This window comes from Rhinopithecus bieti, unplaced genomic scaffold, assembly GCF_001698545.2.
Source record: "Rhinopithecus bieti isolate Rb0 unplaced genomic scaffold, ASM169854v2 scaffold_28485, whole genome shotgun sequence".
Classification (NCBI taxonomy): Eukaryota; Metazoa; Chordata; class Mammalia; order Primates; family Cercopithecidae; genus Rhinopithecus; species Rhinopithecus bieti.
This window is the reverse complement of record NW_016812438.1, coordinates 299,764-317,796: the sequence shown is the minus strand read 5'-3', so window position 1 is coordinate 317,796 and position 18,033 is coordinate 299,764. Positions and strand designations below refer to the sequence as shown.

The window sequence follows — 18,033 nt, the reverse complement described above, 5'->3', positions numbered from 1 at the left end:
ATTTAACTATTGGTTGACCTATATATTTTAAATATATAGGTCAGTGGCATCAAGTACATTCACATTATTGTGCAACCATCACTGCTATTCATTTCCAAAATATTTTCTTCTTAAAAAACTGAAACTTGTTCCCATTAAGTAGTAACTTCCTATTCTTCTCTCCTCTAAACTTCTGACAATCACCATTCTATCTTTTGTATTTATGATTTTGACTACTCTAAGTAACTCACATGAGTAGAATCATACAAATTTTGTCCTTTTGGGACAAAGGTGGTTTAATTCAACTAGAGTAATTTAAGAATCATCTATTTTGTAGCGTATGCTAGAAAATCCTTCCTTTTTAATCCTAAATAATATTCCATTGTGTATATATATATATATATATATATACCACATTTTCTTTATCCATTAATCTTTCAATGAGTATTTACACTGCTTCCATCTTTTGACTATCATGAATACTGATGTTTTGAACATGGTTGTACATATGTACATTTATCACAGGCTTCACTTCTTTCGGGTATACACTCAAAAGTTGATGGCTTGATAATATGATAATTGTATTTTTAATTTTTTGAGGAAGTGCCATATTGCTTTTTATCATGGCTATAAAGTCTACAGTCCCACCAACAGTGCACCAGAAATCCAGCTTCTCCACATCAATCCTGGAAAATGTTGCATGCACATTTGAGAAGAATGTGTATTCCGATTTTGTTGAATAGAAAGCTCTGTGTATGTCTGATAAATCTAGTTGCTTTATTTTGTTGTTCAAGTTTTCTATTTATTTACTTGTCTGATGCTTATCATGTGTAAATGCCTGAAATTGTCATATTTTCTTGCTGCGTTAAACATTTTTGTAAATATATAATCACTGATTTATGTTTAGTATTTTTTTTCTGCAATACAACAAACCCATATTTTAAGCAAATCATGGAAATAAGAAAATCAGAATGGATTATTTCAGGCATGAGAAATATTTTACCAACATTTACATTTGCTATAGAGACAGTTTCTATTGGTAAGTATGAATTTGTCAGTCTCATATGAACCACTTGTAATCTTTTCTGACTTAAAGTCAATTTTGTCTGATATTAGTATAGCCACCTCTGCTGTCTTTTGGTTACTGCTATAGCTTCAATGTGTCCCCAAAAGTTAATGTGTTGGAAACTTAATCCCCAATGCAAAAGTGTTCAGAAGTGGGACCTTTAAGAGGTGATTAGGTCATAAAGATTCTGCCCTCGTAAATGAATGAATGCCATTACTGTAGGAGTAGATTTGTTATCTTGAGAGGGGGTAACTGATGTAAAGGATGAGTTTGGATCCTCTCATTCTTTCTTTGCCCCTCTACCATGAGATAACACAGCACAAAGATTCTTACCAGGTGAGGGCTCTTTGACTTTGAACTTCACCCCTTCCAAAACTGTAAGAAATGTATTTCTTTTCTTTATTAATTACCCACTCTGTGGTATTCTGTATAGAACCAAAAAATTGACTAAGGCAGTTAATATTCACACAGAATATCTTTTTCCATACTTCCATTTTCAACCTTATGTCTTTGCATCTAAAAGGAGCCTTTTGTATTTAGTATATTATTGAATCTTTATTGATTTTTAGCCATTCTGCTAATCTCTGTCTTTTTACTGACGAGTTTAACCCATTTATATTTAAAGTAATTACTTATAAGAGGAGATGTCTGTCATTTTGCTACTTGTATATCTGTATGCCTTCAAGATTTTTGTCTCTCAAGTTTTGTATTATTGTGTCCTTTTGTGTTTAATTACATTTTGGCAGTGAAATGTTTTAATTCTTATTTCCTTCCATGTATGTTCTATAGCTATTTTTTTGTGGTTGTCATTGGGATTACATTTAACTTTCTAAATATATTTGAATTTAAATTATTGACAGCTTAAATTTAATAACATACAAAATTTCTGCTTCTAAACAGGGTCATATTATCCACCTTCCAGTTAATGATGTCATGAATTATATATTTATGCATTGTGCATCCCCAAACATGAAGTGACATTTTTATGCATTATTCTCTTAAATCATGTAGAAAAGTGTAGTTATAAATAAAAGTTACATATAATACACTTTATAATTATGTATAGATTCACCTTTACTACAGATCTGTATTTCTTCATATGGTTTCAGTTTACTGTTTATTGTTTTTTCTTTTATTTCAACTTGAAGGACTCCCTTAACTGTTCTTGCAGGCAGATCTAGTGGTAATAAATTTCCTCAGCTTTTATTTATCTGGGAATGTCTGAATTTCTCCCTTATTTTTGAAGAAATTTTTTTCAGGCATAGGATTCTTGGTTGACAGCATTTCATTTTTTTGTTGCTTTTGTTTTGTTTTATTTTTCCTGAATATATTGATCCAATGTTTCCTGAATCCAAGGTTTTTGATGAGAAATCTGCTGATAATCTTCCTGCGGATTCCTTGTGTGTGTGTGATGACTTGTTTCTGTTTTATTGATTTCAAGATACTCTCTTTGCCTTCAGTTTTTGACAGTTGGATTATAACATGTCTTTTTTTTTTTTTTTTTTTTTTTTTTGAGACGGAGTCTTGCTCGCCGCCCAGGCTGGAGTGCAGTGGCCGGCTCTCAGCTTCAGCTGCAAGCTCCCGCCCCCGGGTTACGCCATTCTCCTGTCCGCTCCCGACGTAGCTGGGACTACAGGCGCACGCCTCTCGCGCCGGCTATTTTTGTATTTTTTAGTAGAAAGGGGTTTTCACCGTATTAGCCAGGATGGTCTCGATCTCCTGACTCATCTCCGCCCGTCCGGCCTCCCAAAGTGCTGGGATTACAGGCTTGAGCCACCGCGCCCGGCCATAACATGTCTTAATGTGGGTCTCATTGAGCTTATCTTGCTTGGAATCATTAAGCTTCTTGGATGTTTTTATTTTTGTCTTTTATCAGATTTGGAGAGTCGGGGTCCATTATTATTCAAATAATTTCTCTGATCCTTTTCTCTGCCTCTCCTCCTTTGGAGTCTTCCAGAATGCACTTATTGATTCATTTTATGGTCTAAAATGGTTCCACAGGAACCTTAGGCTTCATCCATTTTCTTTATAACTTTTTAAATTTTTCCCAGGCTACATCATTTTAGTTTTTCTATCTTCAAATTCACTTACTGTCTCTTCTGCCTGCTGAAATCTGCCTTTGAATCCCTCAAGTGATTTTTAAATTTCATTTATTGTATACTTTTTATCTCTTGAATGTGTTTTTGGTAATTTTAAATATATTCTATCTCTTTATTATATTTTCATTTGGTTCATACTTTTATTCTGACTTTATCCACATCTTCTTTCAGCTCTTTGAACATCTTTAAAATAGATATTTTAAAGTCTTTGTCTAGGTAGCTCACGATCTGGTTTTTCTCAGGAATAGGGCCTATTGATTTATTTATTTCCTACTGAATGGGCCCTATTGGCCTGTTTCTTAGTATGCTTTGTAAAATTTCTTTTTTTCTTAAAAACTGGACATTTGAATCTTAAAAGGTGGTAACTCTGGAGATCAAATTCTCTCCCTTTCCCAAGGTTTAATGTTTTACCATTTGGTTATTAAAATTACATTTTTAATGTCCTTCTGTGCCAGGAACCAGTCAACAGTGAAAACTCAGTCTTCTGAGATCTCTTCTAAGCTGGTGTTTCTCTGGGCATATACATAATGGTCTTTTAAATACCTCTTTATGTATCATTTCTTTTGAATGTTCTAGTTTTAAATTGCTACACTACCAAAAGGAAAAGAAAACAAGGTGGTAGAGAAGGACTTGACCTATCAAATCGCCTGAAAGTCACTGAAGCCACAGAGAGAGGAGCTTGCCGCAATGGTGGTCTGCCTCTGTGTCTGTACCTTCAAGATCAAAAGGAGCAATCAGTGATCAGAGCACAGATTCCTGATATTTGTACAACAGGGTCCTAATTGCCCACACTAGCTGTCACAATATGCATGCAAACTGCTCCAGAAGTGAGAACATATCTGCCTGCCTGCCATGAGGCTGCTGCATAGGGGATGAGTAGTTATTAGCAAGCCATGAGCTGAAGGAATGAAGTTCCAAACTAGCTATATCAGAGTTTCTGCTAGTGCAATTATTGTCTAGGGGGAAAGTAAGAATTCCTGGTAACTACCACTTTACCATCTTCCCTCTAGCTCACTATAAATAGTGCATTTTAGTAAATAAAGATTAGCATTTAGAAACAATAATATCAGACAAGATCTCTCAGAACAAATGACATTAAATCCAGGACTAAAATCTGGTGTTTTGGAATTGAACAGACAGAGAATGTGGAAAACACTCAACTGGGAAGAAATCCGCATGCAAAATGATGGACATGAAAGAAAGCATAGCAGGAATTAAAACCTGAAAAAGTACAGAACATCTGGGCTTAGATTATGAGTAGAGGGAGGTGTTGTAAGTGATCTTCAACTAGTTGAAACTTATTATGAAGATCTTACGGAATAGTTATGTGTGACAAAATAAAATCTTTGTTTCCAAATAGACAGGTGGAGAGAAAAACTCTATGTCCAATTAAGATCACAGGAGAGAAATGGCAGGAGGTAGCTGTGAATATGCAGAAAAGTAGATTATTCAAGATATATTTGTTCTTGATGAGTGTTTAAAAGAAATGCAGACAAGTTAGGAGACAAGCTTAACTTACAGGTTTCTGGCTTGTGTAAATAGATACGGCTATAAATAAAGAACACTTTAGAGGAAAATGACAGTCCAGATTTGAACATGTTGAATTTGAAATGTTTCTAAAACATCCAAAAGGAAAGGAAAAGTAGTCAGCCAAACATGTGGGACCAGTATGGAGATAAAGGTGTGCTCATTCACAGCTCATAGCTGAGAATTAAAGCCATTATAGCATATTGACTTGCCAGATTTAATGTGTAATGTGAGGGGAGACAAGAGCTTAGAATAAATAACAAGGAACATTACTATTTTTGTAGAGTTGATAAAAGAAAAACATGTAGAGAAGACTGAAGACCAGACAGAGTGGTGCTTGGAAAGTGAGGAAAATTTGAAAATAGAAATAATGGGCTCAAATAACATGCAAAATGTTGCCCAGAAGTTAAAGGACAGAGTCTGTTAATGCCAGAAGCTAAGACCGTATAGGAATAGATAAATAAATCAGTGGGTAGTGATCTGGAAGTAAGAGAGTAACTGTCAAAGAGAGAATGGCTAAAAAAGAGAGTTGGATGGGAAGAAGAGAAATTGAGAGAAATATTTTATTGATTTGTAAATATAAGACAGAAATTCAGATTTCTGATTAGTGGGGATAAGAGTGAATATAGGGTTGAGAACTCAAGAGTGAATTTTAGCAAGCAGAGATATAACAGGCACTGGCAACTTTTGGCAATTCTTGCTACATTATTTTTGGCATAACACAATGTGATGCATATGCAATTACTGCATTGTCTTTCCTATTTCTAGCAAAAGAGAGCCTTGTACATTTTCGTGTCATGTTTATCAAGTGTCATTATGAACTAGCAGAGTGGTTATTGTTATTTTGTTGTTCTTATTTTATTTTGGCAAGGGCCTCTTAAGCTTGAGCAGTTTCATGATACAAGTGTAAAAAATAACTTTTGGTCTTGTGAATGTTCTAAAAGATCATATTGACTACCATGAGCTGGAGAAAATTTGTTTTGGCCAAACTTACTTAATATTTTGAGTAAAGTTTGCTAATTATTGAAGATGTTATAACACACTTTCAAATATTCTTTATTTCTCTGGGACATTTCAAAGACAAGGGACTTTAGTTTGGAATTATAATTGTCATTGGACCTTTTAATGGTTCTTCTATTGTCAAGGATTTACAATAGAGTATTACCATTTATAATGTTCTAATGAAAAAGTAAGATAAATTTAATTAAGAGAAAAGACTAAATAAACTTATAAGTAACTTTAGGTAACAAATGTCATAGATATTTGATGAGGTGGGAAAAGAAAGAACTCTGTAATATAAATTTAAATAACACCTCTAAGGGTACTTCATCAGTGCCTCTCTTATTCACTTAAATCGAGATTTGTACAATTGTTTATTCACTTACTTTCAAAATAAAAAGCATGCCACTTTCTATTGTCATAGAAGAATTCAGTTTACACTGCAGATCTTCTTAATAAAATAAAACAACTTTAACAAAAGAGAGCCCTCTAGAGTGGCTAACCACTCTAACAAGTTTTTGGAAGTTGTTCTTTGTGGTTATGCTTTCTGGGATATGAATTCCCTGCAAAATATTAAATTCTTACTTCCAAACTTGTCTATTTTTATAAACAATAACCACCATCTAACTCTGATATTTTTCCATGTGATGTTGAAATTCCCCCCAAAATAGAGGGCATTGATTATTTGCCACTCAAGAACGTCCTTAGAGAAGAACTGAGCCACATTCTCAAAGACATTCTGATTGTTATCATGTGTTAAGAAGTTAGAAAGTTGTCTCTATTTCAATATTTTTGTAGTGTGCATAAGAAGTTTTGAAAGCTTTTTTGTAAAAGAGTACATGTGTATTCATAATTATGTAGTGAGTATACAAGCTTGAAGTCTTTGTTCAAAACCTTAGAAAACATAAAAAGTCACACCAAGTGGTGCTTATTCCACTATTATCTCCAATCACTGATGTATTACTTTCATGAAACTTTTCAATACACAATATGAACTAATTAGTCCAATCAAATTGCATTTTTAATTGCTTTTGATTCAGAATGGCCAGGTCTAATAATAAAAAAGGAAAAGCAAATAATGAAAAAATTGGCTCATAAATGAATCTAGATGATGATAAAATCAACCATTTTCCTTTCAGGGAAATTTTTAGGTATTTCACAAGAGATATTTCATAAGATGGGACTAATATCTCTGCAAAAAATTTTGAAATTACTCACTTAAAATTCAAGATTCGAGTTAAATCTAATGACCAGGATAATGGTGTCATTAAGAACTATAAGACATATTGCATTATCCAGCAAACTACTCATTATACTCTTCGAACAAACATACTTTTATAACGATTGTGATGAACTTTTTTTGGTAAGAACTAATCACATTTTTAACGTATTTACTTTCTAAATTGATAAGTAAAATTTGTATATATTTATGGCACAGAACATGACATTTTAATATTTGTCCACACTGTGGAATGGCTAAATAAAATTCACTACTTCACACACATATATTTTTATGATAAGAATGCCTAAAATCTACTCTCTTAGTAATTTTCAAGTATACAACATATTGTTATTAACTATGGGTTACACGATATATTTTAGATTTATTGAATTTATTTCTCCTACCTAACTGAAATTTTGTCTCCTTTGACCAACATGTCTCCAGTCTCCCCACCCTCCAGCTTCTGGTGACTACCATTTCACTGTCTACTTTTATGAACTGTAAACTTTTTTTAAATGAGAATTTCCATATAAGTGTAGTCATTCAGCATTTATGTGTTTGGTTTATTTCAATTAATAAAATGTCTTCCATGTTGTCAAAAATAACAGAATTTTCTACTTTTTTTAAGGCCAAATAGTACTACGTTGTGTATATATACCACATTTTCTTTATCTATTTATACATTAATGGACACTTAGGTGTATTCTATATCTTGACTATTGTGAAGAATGTTGCAACAAATGTGAGTGCAGTTATTTCTTCAACATACTGATGTATGGTTTGAAAATATATTCCATACATAGGTAGTGTCTTAACTCTTTTGATTATTTCTTTTGCTGTGCAGAAGCTTTTTCATTTGATGTAATCTCATTTGTTTATTTTTGTTTTTGATACCTATGCCTTTGGGGTAATATGTGAGAAATCATCTCCCAGAACAATGTCATAGAGTGTTTCCCTTATATTTTCTTCTAGTAGTTTTACATTTTCACATCTGAAATTGAAATCTTCCATCTTTTTTTGTTTTTTCAGAATCTCCTTCCTGTTACCTAGGCTGAAGTGCAATGGTGCATCTCAGCTCATCGCAACCTCTGCCTCCTGGGTTCAAGTGATTCTCTTGCCTCAGACTCCTGAGTAGCTGGGATTACAGGAACCTGCCACCACATAGGGCTAATTTTTTTGTATTTTTAGTAGAGACAGCATTTCACCATGTTGGCCAGGCTGGTCTTGAACTCCTGACCTCAGGGGATCCGCCCTCCTTGGCCTCCCAAAGTTCTGGGATTACAGACGTGAGCCACCGCACCTGGCCTGATTTTTGTATAGTATAGGACTTCTGTGTATGAATATCCAGTTTTCCCCACACTACTGATTGAAGAGACTGTCATTTTTCCATTGTGTGTTTCTGGTACCTTCATCAAAAATCAGTTGACTGGAGGCAGAACAAGATGACTGACTAACAGCCTCCACTGATCACCTTTTTCATGGGAACACCAAATTAAACAACTATCCACACACAAAAAAAGAACTTTTACAACAGCCTACAATTAGGTCAGAGATCATAGTGCCTGGTTTTAACTTCATATCACCGAAAGGGGCATTGAACAGGCTAGAAAAGACAGTTTTGAATTGCCAAGGTCAATCCCCACCATCCTCCAGCAGTGGCCACATGGTGATGAGAGAGAATCTGTGCACTGGAGGAGGGAGAGTACAGTGATTCTGGGACTTCGCATTGGGACTCAATGCTGCCCTGTCACAGTGGAAATCAACAGCAGGAAGAACTTAGCGCCCACAGAGGAAGCGTATAGACCAGCCCTAGCCAAGGGGAATCACCTATCCCAGTGGTCAGAGCTTGAGTTCCAGCAAGCCTCACACCATTGGCTAAAGAGCTTTAGGATTCTCTGATGGCCAGTGATGATGAGCATTTTTTTCATGTGCCTGTTGGCTGCATACATATCTTCTTTTGAGAAGTGTTTGTTCATATCCTTTGCGAGCTTTTTGGTGGGGTTGTTTGATTTTTTCTTGTAAATTTGTTTACACTTTTTGTAGATTCTGGATATTAGCCTTTGTCAATGGGTAGATTGCGAAATTTTTCTCCCATTCTGTAGATTGCCTGTTCACTCTGATGGTAGTTTCTTTTGCTTTGCAGAAGCTCTTTAGTTTGATTAGATCCCATTTGTCTATTTTGGCTTTTGTTGCCATTGCTTTTGGTGTTTTAGATATGAAGTCCTTGCCCATGCTTATGTCAGGATGGGGAACATCACACAACGGGGCCTGTCATGGAGTAGGGGGATAGGGGAGGGATAGCATTAGGATATATACCTAAAGTAAATGATGAGTCAATGGGTGCAGCACACCAACATGGCACATGTATACATATGTAACAAACCTGCACGTTGTGCACATGTGCCCTAGAACTTAAAGTATGATAATAAAAAAAGAGAGCGAGAGAGAGAGAGAGAGAAAAAAAAGAGGTTTAGGATTCTAAATAAACTTGAAAGGCAGTCTCAGCCACAAGGACTGCAGTTCCTGGATAAGTCCTGGTGCTGTTCTGGAAGTGGAGCCAGCAGACCTGGGGGGCACATGTACTCAGGGAGTACAACTTGCAGCTACAAAACAGACTCCTTCCTTCGGCTTGAGGAGAGGAGAGGCAAGAGTAAAGAAGCCTTTGTCTTGCAACTTGGATACCAGTTCAGCCACAGGAAAATGGGGTACCAGACTGAGCCCTGGAGCCCCATTCCAGGTCACAGCTCCCAGGTGACTTTTCTGGACATACCGTGGTCCTGAAGGGAAACCTGTGTCTTGAAGGGAAGGACCAAGTCCTAGAAAAATTCATCACTTGCTCACTAAAAAGCCCTTGGGCCCTGAATAATCAGCAGTGGTAGCCAGGCAATACTCACCGTGAGCCTTGGGTCAAACTCAGAGATGTACTGGCTTCAGGCATGACCCAGAACATTTCCAGCTCCAATGGCTACAGGGAGAAACTGTTTCCTCTTGAGTAAAGAAGAGGGAAGAGTAAAGGGGACTTTGTCTTGTAGTTTAGATACCAGCTCAACTACAGAAGGGAGATCAGTAAGAAAGGAGAGGGAAGATTAAAGGGTATTTTGTCTTGTAGTTTAGATACAAGCTCAACCACAGAAGGGTGGATCAGTAAGCAAGCTCTTGGGATCCCTGATTCCAGAATTTGGCTCTTGGATGGCATTTCTAGATCTGCCCTGGGCCATAGGGGAGCCCACTGACCTAAAGGGAGAGTCCCAAGCCTGGAAGCATTCACCAAAAGCTAACTGAAGTGCCCTTGGGCCTTTAGTGAACATCGGGGTAGCCAAACAGTACTTGCCATGGGCCTGTTGTGGTGGAGGCCATGGGGAGAGGCTCCTCTGCTTGTGAAAAGGGGAGGAAAGAGTGGAAGAGACTTTGTCTTTAGACTTGGGTGCCAGGTGAGTTGCAGTAGAAATAGAACATCAAGTAGATTCCTGAGGTTTCAGACTCCAGGCACTGGCTCCAGGATGGCATCTCTGGACCCACTCAGAGCTGGGGGTAAATTGCTGCTCTGAAAGGAAGGACACTAGCTAAGCTGGCTTCACCTTCTTCTGATTGTAGAGCCCTAGATCCTTGAGAAAAAATAGACAGTGGCCAGTCAGTGATTACTGTGGGCCTTGGGAAAGACCCAATGTTGTGCTGGCTGCAGGTCTGTCTCACAAGTCCCAGTGCTAGTGGCCTCAAGGGTGCTTGTTCACCCCTCCTCCAGGACCAAACAGCTCAGAGCAGAGAGACACACTCCATTTGTTTCAGAGAAAGTAAGGAAAGCAAATGAGAATTATCCCCCTGGTAAACCAGATAATTCTTGCAGATCTTATCCAAGACCACCAAGGCAGTACCACTACAAGTCTGAAAGAGCCACAATGTTACTGGGCCTAAGAAGCTCCCTATTACAGATATAGCTGCAGTGACCAAAAACTTAGATCACAGCACCCACATCTTTTTAAGTACCCAGAAATCCTTCCCCAGAAGGACAACAAGCCCAAACTGTAAAGACTACAATAAATACCTAACTCTTCAATGTTCAGATGCCAGTGAACATCTACATGCATCAAGGCATCCAGGAAAACATGAACTCACCAAATGAAATAAATAAGGTACTAGTGATCAATCCTAGAGAGACAGAGATAAGTAACCTTTCAGACAGAGAATGTGAAATAGTTGTTTTGAGAAACCTCAATGAAATTCAAGATAACAAAGAGAAGGAATTCAGGATCCTATCACATACATTTAAGAAAGAGACTGAAATAAATACAAAGAATCAAGCAGAAATTCTGGAGTTGAAAAGTGCAATTGACATACTAAAGAATGCATCAGAATCTCTTATCAGAAAAATTGATAGAGCAGAAGAAAGAATCATTTAGCATGAAGACAGGCCATTTGAAAATACGTAGTCACAAAAGACAAAAGAATGTAGACTATGAAAGAATAAAGCATGCCTGCAAGATCTAGAAAACAGCCTCAAAAGGGCAAATCTAACAGTTATTGGACTTAAAGAGGAGGCAAAGGGAGAGAAAAAGAAAGTTTAATTAAAGGGATAAAACAGAGAACCTCAAAACCGAGAAAAAGATATCAATATCCAAGAACAAGAAGGCTACAGAAAACTAAGAAGATTAACCCAAATAAGACTATCTCAAGATGTAGTCAAACACCCGAAGGTCAAGGATAAAGAAATAATTGTATAAGTAGCAAGAAAAAATGAACAAATAACATACGATGGAACTCCAAATATATCTGGCAGCAGACTTTTCAGTGTAAACACTATAGGCTGGCAGAGAGTGGCATGGCATATTTAAAGGCTGAAGGATAAACAAATTTATTCTAGAATAATATATCTGGCCAAAAATTGTCTTTCAAACTTGATGGAGAAATAAAGACTTTCTCAGACAAACAAAAGCTGAGGGATTTTATAAGCACTAGACCTGTCCTATGAGAAATGGTAAAGATACTTCTTCATTTTGAAATAAAAAGATGTTAATGAGCAATAAGAAATCATCTGAAGGTACAAACTCACTGGTGATAGTGAGTAGATGGAAAAAAAGAGTATTTTAACACTATGATTACCATGTAATCTACTTATATTTTGAATACGAAGACTTTTTAAAAGATGAGCATATCAAAATAATAACTACAACAACTTTTAAAGTCAGAGACAGTACATAAGTTACAAATAGAGACAACAAAAATTAAAAGCAGGGGGATAAATTCTAGGGTTTTGGTAAGTATGTTCCTTGCGTGTTTGTTGGTTTGCTTTTGTATGCAGTGCTAAATTGTTGTCTATTTGAAATAATGGGTTGTAACGTATTATTTGTAAGCCTTATGGTTTTCTTAAGTAAAAAAACTTACAAGGGATTACACAAAAATAAAAAAGCAAGAAATTAAAACAAAGCACTAGAGAAAAATACTTTCACTAAAAGAAAGACAGGAAGGAAGGAAAGAAGTAAGAGAAGACCACAAAACAGCTAGAAATCAAATAGCAAAATGGAAAGAGTAAGTTTCCTTATTAATACTGGCATTGAATGTAAATGGACTATACTCTTCAATCAAAAGATATAGAATGGCTGATAGGAGAAAACAATAATAATTACATGACTCAAGAATCTGTTGCCTACAAGAAACAAACATCACCTATAAAGATCTGCATAGGCTGAAAATAATGGAATGAAAAAAGGTATTTCATGCAAAGAAAACCAAAAGGAGGAGGAGTAGCTATATTTATATAAGACAAAATAGATTTCAAAATTAAAACTACAAAAAGGGACAAAGAAGACCATTATATTATGATAAATGGGTCAATTCAGCAAGAGTTTATGACAATTGTAAATATATATTCTCCCCAACACTGGAACACACAGATATACTAAACAAATATTACTAGAGCTAAAGAGAGAGGTAGACTCCAATACAATAATAACTGGAGACATCAACACCCCACTTTCAGCATTGGATAGATTGTCCAGATAGAAAATCCACAACAAAACAGCAGGTTTCTTCTACACTATTGACCAAATGGACTTAATAGATATTTACAGAATATTTCATTCAACTGCTGCAGAAAACACATTTTGCTCCTTAGCACTTGGATCATTCTCAAAGACTGACAATATGTTAGGCCACAAAACAAATCTTAAAATACTTAAAAAATTAAAGTAACATCAAACACCTTCTTTGACCACAATGAACTAAACAGATTAACATCAAGATAAATTTTGAAAATGATACAAACACATAGAAATGAAACAATATGCTACGAGTGATCAGTGGGTTAATGAAGGAATTATGGAGGAAATTTTAAAATGTCTTAAAACAAATGATAAAGAAACAAATCTAGCAAAAACTATGTAATACAGTGAAAGCAGTACTAAGAGGACAGTTTATTGCTTTAACACCTATTTCAAAACTAGAAAACTTCGAATAAACAACCTAATGATGCATCTTATAGAATTAGTAAATCAAGAGGGAACAAAATCCAAAATTAGTAAAAGAAAATAAGTAATAAAGATTAAAGCAGAAATAAATAAAATTGAAATGAAGAAAACAATATGAAAGATCAATGAAATTAAAAGATAAAAAATAGACAAAACTTTAGCCAGACTATCTAAGAAAAAAGAGAGAAGACCCAAATAAATAAAATCAGAGATGAAAAAGGCGACATTACAATTGACATTGCAGAAATTAAAAGGATATTAGTGGCTACTAAGAGCAACTATATTCTATAAATTGGAAAACCTAGGAGGAATGGATACATTTCTAGATACATGCAACCTACCAAAGTTGAACCATGAAGAAATCCAAAACTTAAACAGGCCAATAATAAGTAATAGATTGAATCTGTAATAAAATGTCTCCCAGCATAGAAAACCTGGAACATGGTGGCTTGACCATTGAATTTTACTAAACATTTAAATAAAAAACAATACCATTTCTACCCAAACTATTCCAAAAATAGAGGAGAGAATACTTCCAAGACCATTCTATGAGGCCAGTGTTATACCTAAACTGAACCATAAAAAGGCACATCAAAAAAATCCACAAAACTACAGGAAATTAAGTGTTATTGATGAACATTGATGCAAAAACCCTCAACAAAATACTAAAGTGAAAACCAAATTCAACAACGCACAAAAAGGTAATTCATCATGAGCAAGCCTGGGGATACGCAAATCAATCAACGCTATACATCAGATGAATAGAATGAAGGACAAAAATTATATGATCATTTTAATTGATTCTGGAAAAGCATTTGATAAAATTCAGAATTTCTTCATGATATAAACCTTAAAACAACTTAGTGTAGAAGGAACATACCCCAAAACAAGGAAATTCTGTATGACAAACCCATAGTTCATTTCATACTGAATGAGGACAAACTGAAAGACTTTCCTCAAAGATCTGGAGCACGGCAAGTATACCCCCTTTCAGAGCTGTTATTCAGCATATTATTGGAAGTCCTAGCTAAAACAGTCAGACAAGAGACAGAAATAAAGGACATCCAATTGGAAAAGAAGAAGTCAAAATATCGTTTGTAGGTGATCTTATCTCATCTCTGGAAAAAGCTAAAGACTCCACCAAAAAACTATTAGAACTGGTAAACAAATTCAGTAAAGTAACAAGATACAAAATCAACTTACAAAAATTAGTAGCATTTCTATATGCCAACAGTAAAAAATCTGAAAAAGAAATTTTAAAAAATCAAATTTATAATAGCTACAAATATAACTCAACACCGAGGACTTAAGCAAAGAAGTGAAAAGTCTCTACAATGAAAACTATAAATGTTGTTGCAAGTAATTGAAGAGGACACAAAAAAATGAAAAGATATTCTATGTTCATGGGTTGGAAGAATTAATAATGGTAAAACGTTTACGCTACCAAAGCAATCTACAGATTTGATGCAATCTCTATCAAAACATCAGTAACATTCATCCCAGAAACAGAAAAAAAAATTCTAAACTTTATATGTCACCATGAAAGGACACACAAACTATGCTGAGCAAAAGAACAAAACTGGAGGAATCACATTACCTGACTTCAAATTCTACTACAGAGCTAAAGTAACTGAAACGTCGTATAGTAGTGGCATAAAAACATATACATCAACAAATGAAACAGAATAGAGAATCCAGAATCAAATTTATGCATCTACTATAAACTCATTTTTACAGTGGTGCCAAAAAACATATATTGGGGAAAGGATCGTCTCTTCAATAAATGGTGTTGGGGAAACTGGAAATTCATGTGCAGAAGAATGAAACTAGACCCCTACTAATTGCCATATACAAAAAATCAAATCAAAATGAATTAAATATTTAAATACAAGACCTCAAACTATGAAACTACTAAGAGGAAAATATCGGGGAAACTGTCCAGGAAATGGAACTGGTCAAAGATTTCTTGAGTGATAAGCATCAAGCATACTGGACAAATGGGATCACATCAATTTAAAAAGTGTCTGGGCTGGGTCCAGTGGCTCATGCCTGTAATCCCAACATTTTGGGAGGCCGGGGCAGGTGGATCTCCTGAGTCAGGAGTTCGAGACCAGCCTGGCTAACATAGTGAAACCCTCTCTCTACTTAAAAACGAAAAAAAGAATACAAAAATTAATCGGGCATTGTGGTGGTCACCTGTAATTCTAGCTACTCGGGAGGCTGAGGCGGGAGAATCGCTTAAACCTGAGAGGCGGAGGTTGCAGTGAGCCGAGATCTCGCCACTGCACTCCGGCCTGGGCTACAAGAGTGAAATTCCGTCAAAAAAAAAAAAAAAAAAAAAAAAAGGTTCTGTATAGCAAAGGAAACGATCAGCTAAGTGAAGAGACAACCCACAGAACGAGAGAAAAGTTTACAAACTCCATTTGACAAGGATAAATAATCAGAACATGTAAGGTGCTAAAACAAATCTATAGGAAAAAATCTAATAATTCAACTTACAAATGGGCAAAAGATCTGGATAGGCATTTTTTCAAAAGAAGACATATAAATCACAAACAGATATATGAAAAGGTGCTCAACATCGTTGATCATCAGAAAATGCAAATTAAAACTACAATGAGATATCCATCTCACTAAAAAAAAACAAAAAAACAAACAAAAACAAAAAAACAAATGGCTTTATCCAAAAGATAGGCAGTAAAAAATGCTGGTGAGGTTGTGGAGAAAGGGGTACCCCTTCTACTGTCGTTGAGTATGTAAATTAGTACAACCACTCTGGAGAATAGTTCAGAGGTTCCTCAAAAAACTAACAGTAGAGCTACCATATGATCCAACATTCCCACTGCTAGGTATATGCCCAAAGGGAAAGAAACAAGTATATCAAAGTGATATCTGCATTCTCATGTTTACTGCAGCAGTAGTCGTAATAGCCAAGACTTAGAAGCAAGTTAAATGTTCATCAGCAAATAAATGAATAAAAACGTGTGCTACATATACATTATGGTGTACTATTCATTCACAAAAAAGAATGAGATCTTGTCATTTGCAACAACGGTAACTGAACAACATGGAATTGAAAGTCATTATATTAAGTTAAATAAGTCAGGTACAGAAATAAAAACTTCCCACATTTCTCACTTACATGTGGGAGCTAAAAATTAAAACAATCTGAATTCATGGAGATATAAAGTAGAATGACAGTTTCCAGAGGCTGGAAAGGATAGTCGTGGCTGGGAAAAATGAGGTTGGTTAGTGGGTAAAAACATATAGTTAGATACAGTAAATCAGACCTAGCATTTAATAGCATAACAAGGTGACCACAATCAACAATAATTTATTGTACATTTTTTAAAAAGAAAAAGTGTAATTCGATTGCTTGTAACATAAGGATAAATGCTTGAGGTGACGACTACCACATTTACCTTAATGTGATTATTACGCATTATATGCCTGTGTCAAAATATCTCACCTACCCCATAGATATATACACCGACTATGTATCCACAAAAATTGAAAGTTAAAAAAAATCACTTGACTGTAAATGTGTAGATTTACTTCCGGGTTCTTCATTCTGTTACACTGGATCTACACGTCTACCTTTATGTGAGTATCCTACCCTTTCGATTACCATAGATTTGAAGTAGATTGTGAATCAGGCAGTGTGATGCCTGTATTTTGTTCTTTTTGCTTGAGGTTGCTTCAGCTATTCTGGGTCCATATGAATTTGGCTAGATTGTGATTCCATAAACATTTTAAGATTTTAATTTGATTTCTGTGAAAATTTCATTGTTGTTTTAGAAATTGCATGAATCTGTAGATTGCATTGGGTAACGTGAACATTTTGACAATATTAATTCATCCAATACATGAACAAGACATATATTCCCATTTATTTGTGTATTCAATTTCTTTCATCAATGTTTTCTAATTTTTCATTTATGAGTAAATAATAATTTTACACCACCTTGTAGAATAATTTTATTATCATAGATACTTTCCTAGAAAAATCAATAAGATCTAAAATTTCATCTAAAATATCTGTTTCAACAAACGTATCTCTGAATCCATTTTGTAAACGGATATAAATATATACAAATATGGGTGTACAGAACATTCATTACAACGTTTGTGACAAAAAGTTAGTGGAAACAATCTCAACATCCATCAAAACATTAAAACTGAATAAATTATACTCTTAAAATAAATATCTTGATAACGGCAATAAGTTTTAAACTCTTTACATACAAATATTGAATAGTTTGAATAAAATACTGATAAGACAAAACAAGATACAAGATAAGCAAGATACATAAAAGGGAGAAAACAATTATGAGTCTGTGTATATGTATTTGTGCGTGCACATGCACTACTTGTATATGTATGAATTAATTCCTATAAGGATTACTTAGCAGGTGAAGACCAGGAATTGGAGGGAGACTGTATACTCTCCCTATACTCATTCTCATTTGTAAAACCTGAATAACATAAGTGAATTGAATAAAAATATATAAAATTAAGATAGCAAAAGATACGGTTTGGCTTATATTTATCTTAATTTAATATGGTTCTTTGGAAATATATCAGTGAATAATTGTATAGAAATTTTCTATCCTGAGAATTTCTTACACAGCTAACATGAACCATGAACAAACTTCAGGGTAATATATATATATATATATA

The 18,033-nt window shown here is 35.0% G+C and overlaps 1 long non-coding RNA gene across 1 annotated transcript in view; it reads left to right on the top strand.

Annotated features, from left to right (window-relative positions):
- Positions 1–922: 922 nt before the first annotated feature.
- The window catches only part of LOC108544986 (uncharacterized), a 25,360-nt gene continuing 8,249 nt past the window's right edge, over positions 923–18,033 (top strand). Inside the window, exon 1 of the long non-coding RNA XR_001890000.1 lies at positions 923–1,018. This is a non-coding gene — a long non-coding RNA (uncharacterized LOC108544986). The remainder of the gene's footprint in view (positions 1,019–18,033) is intronic.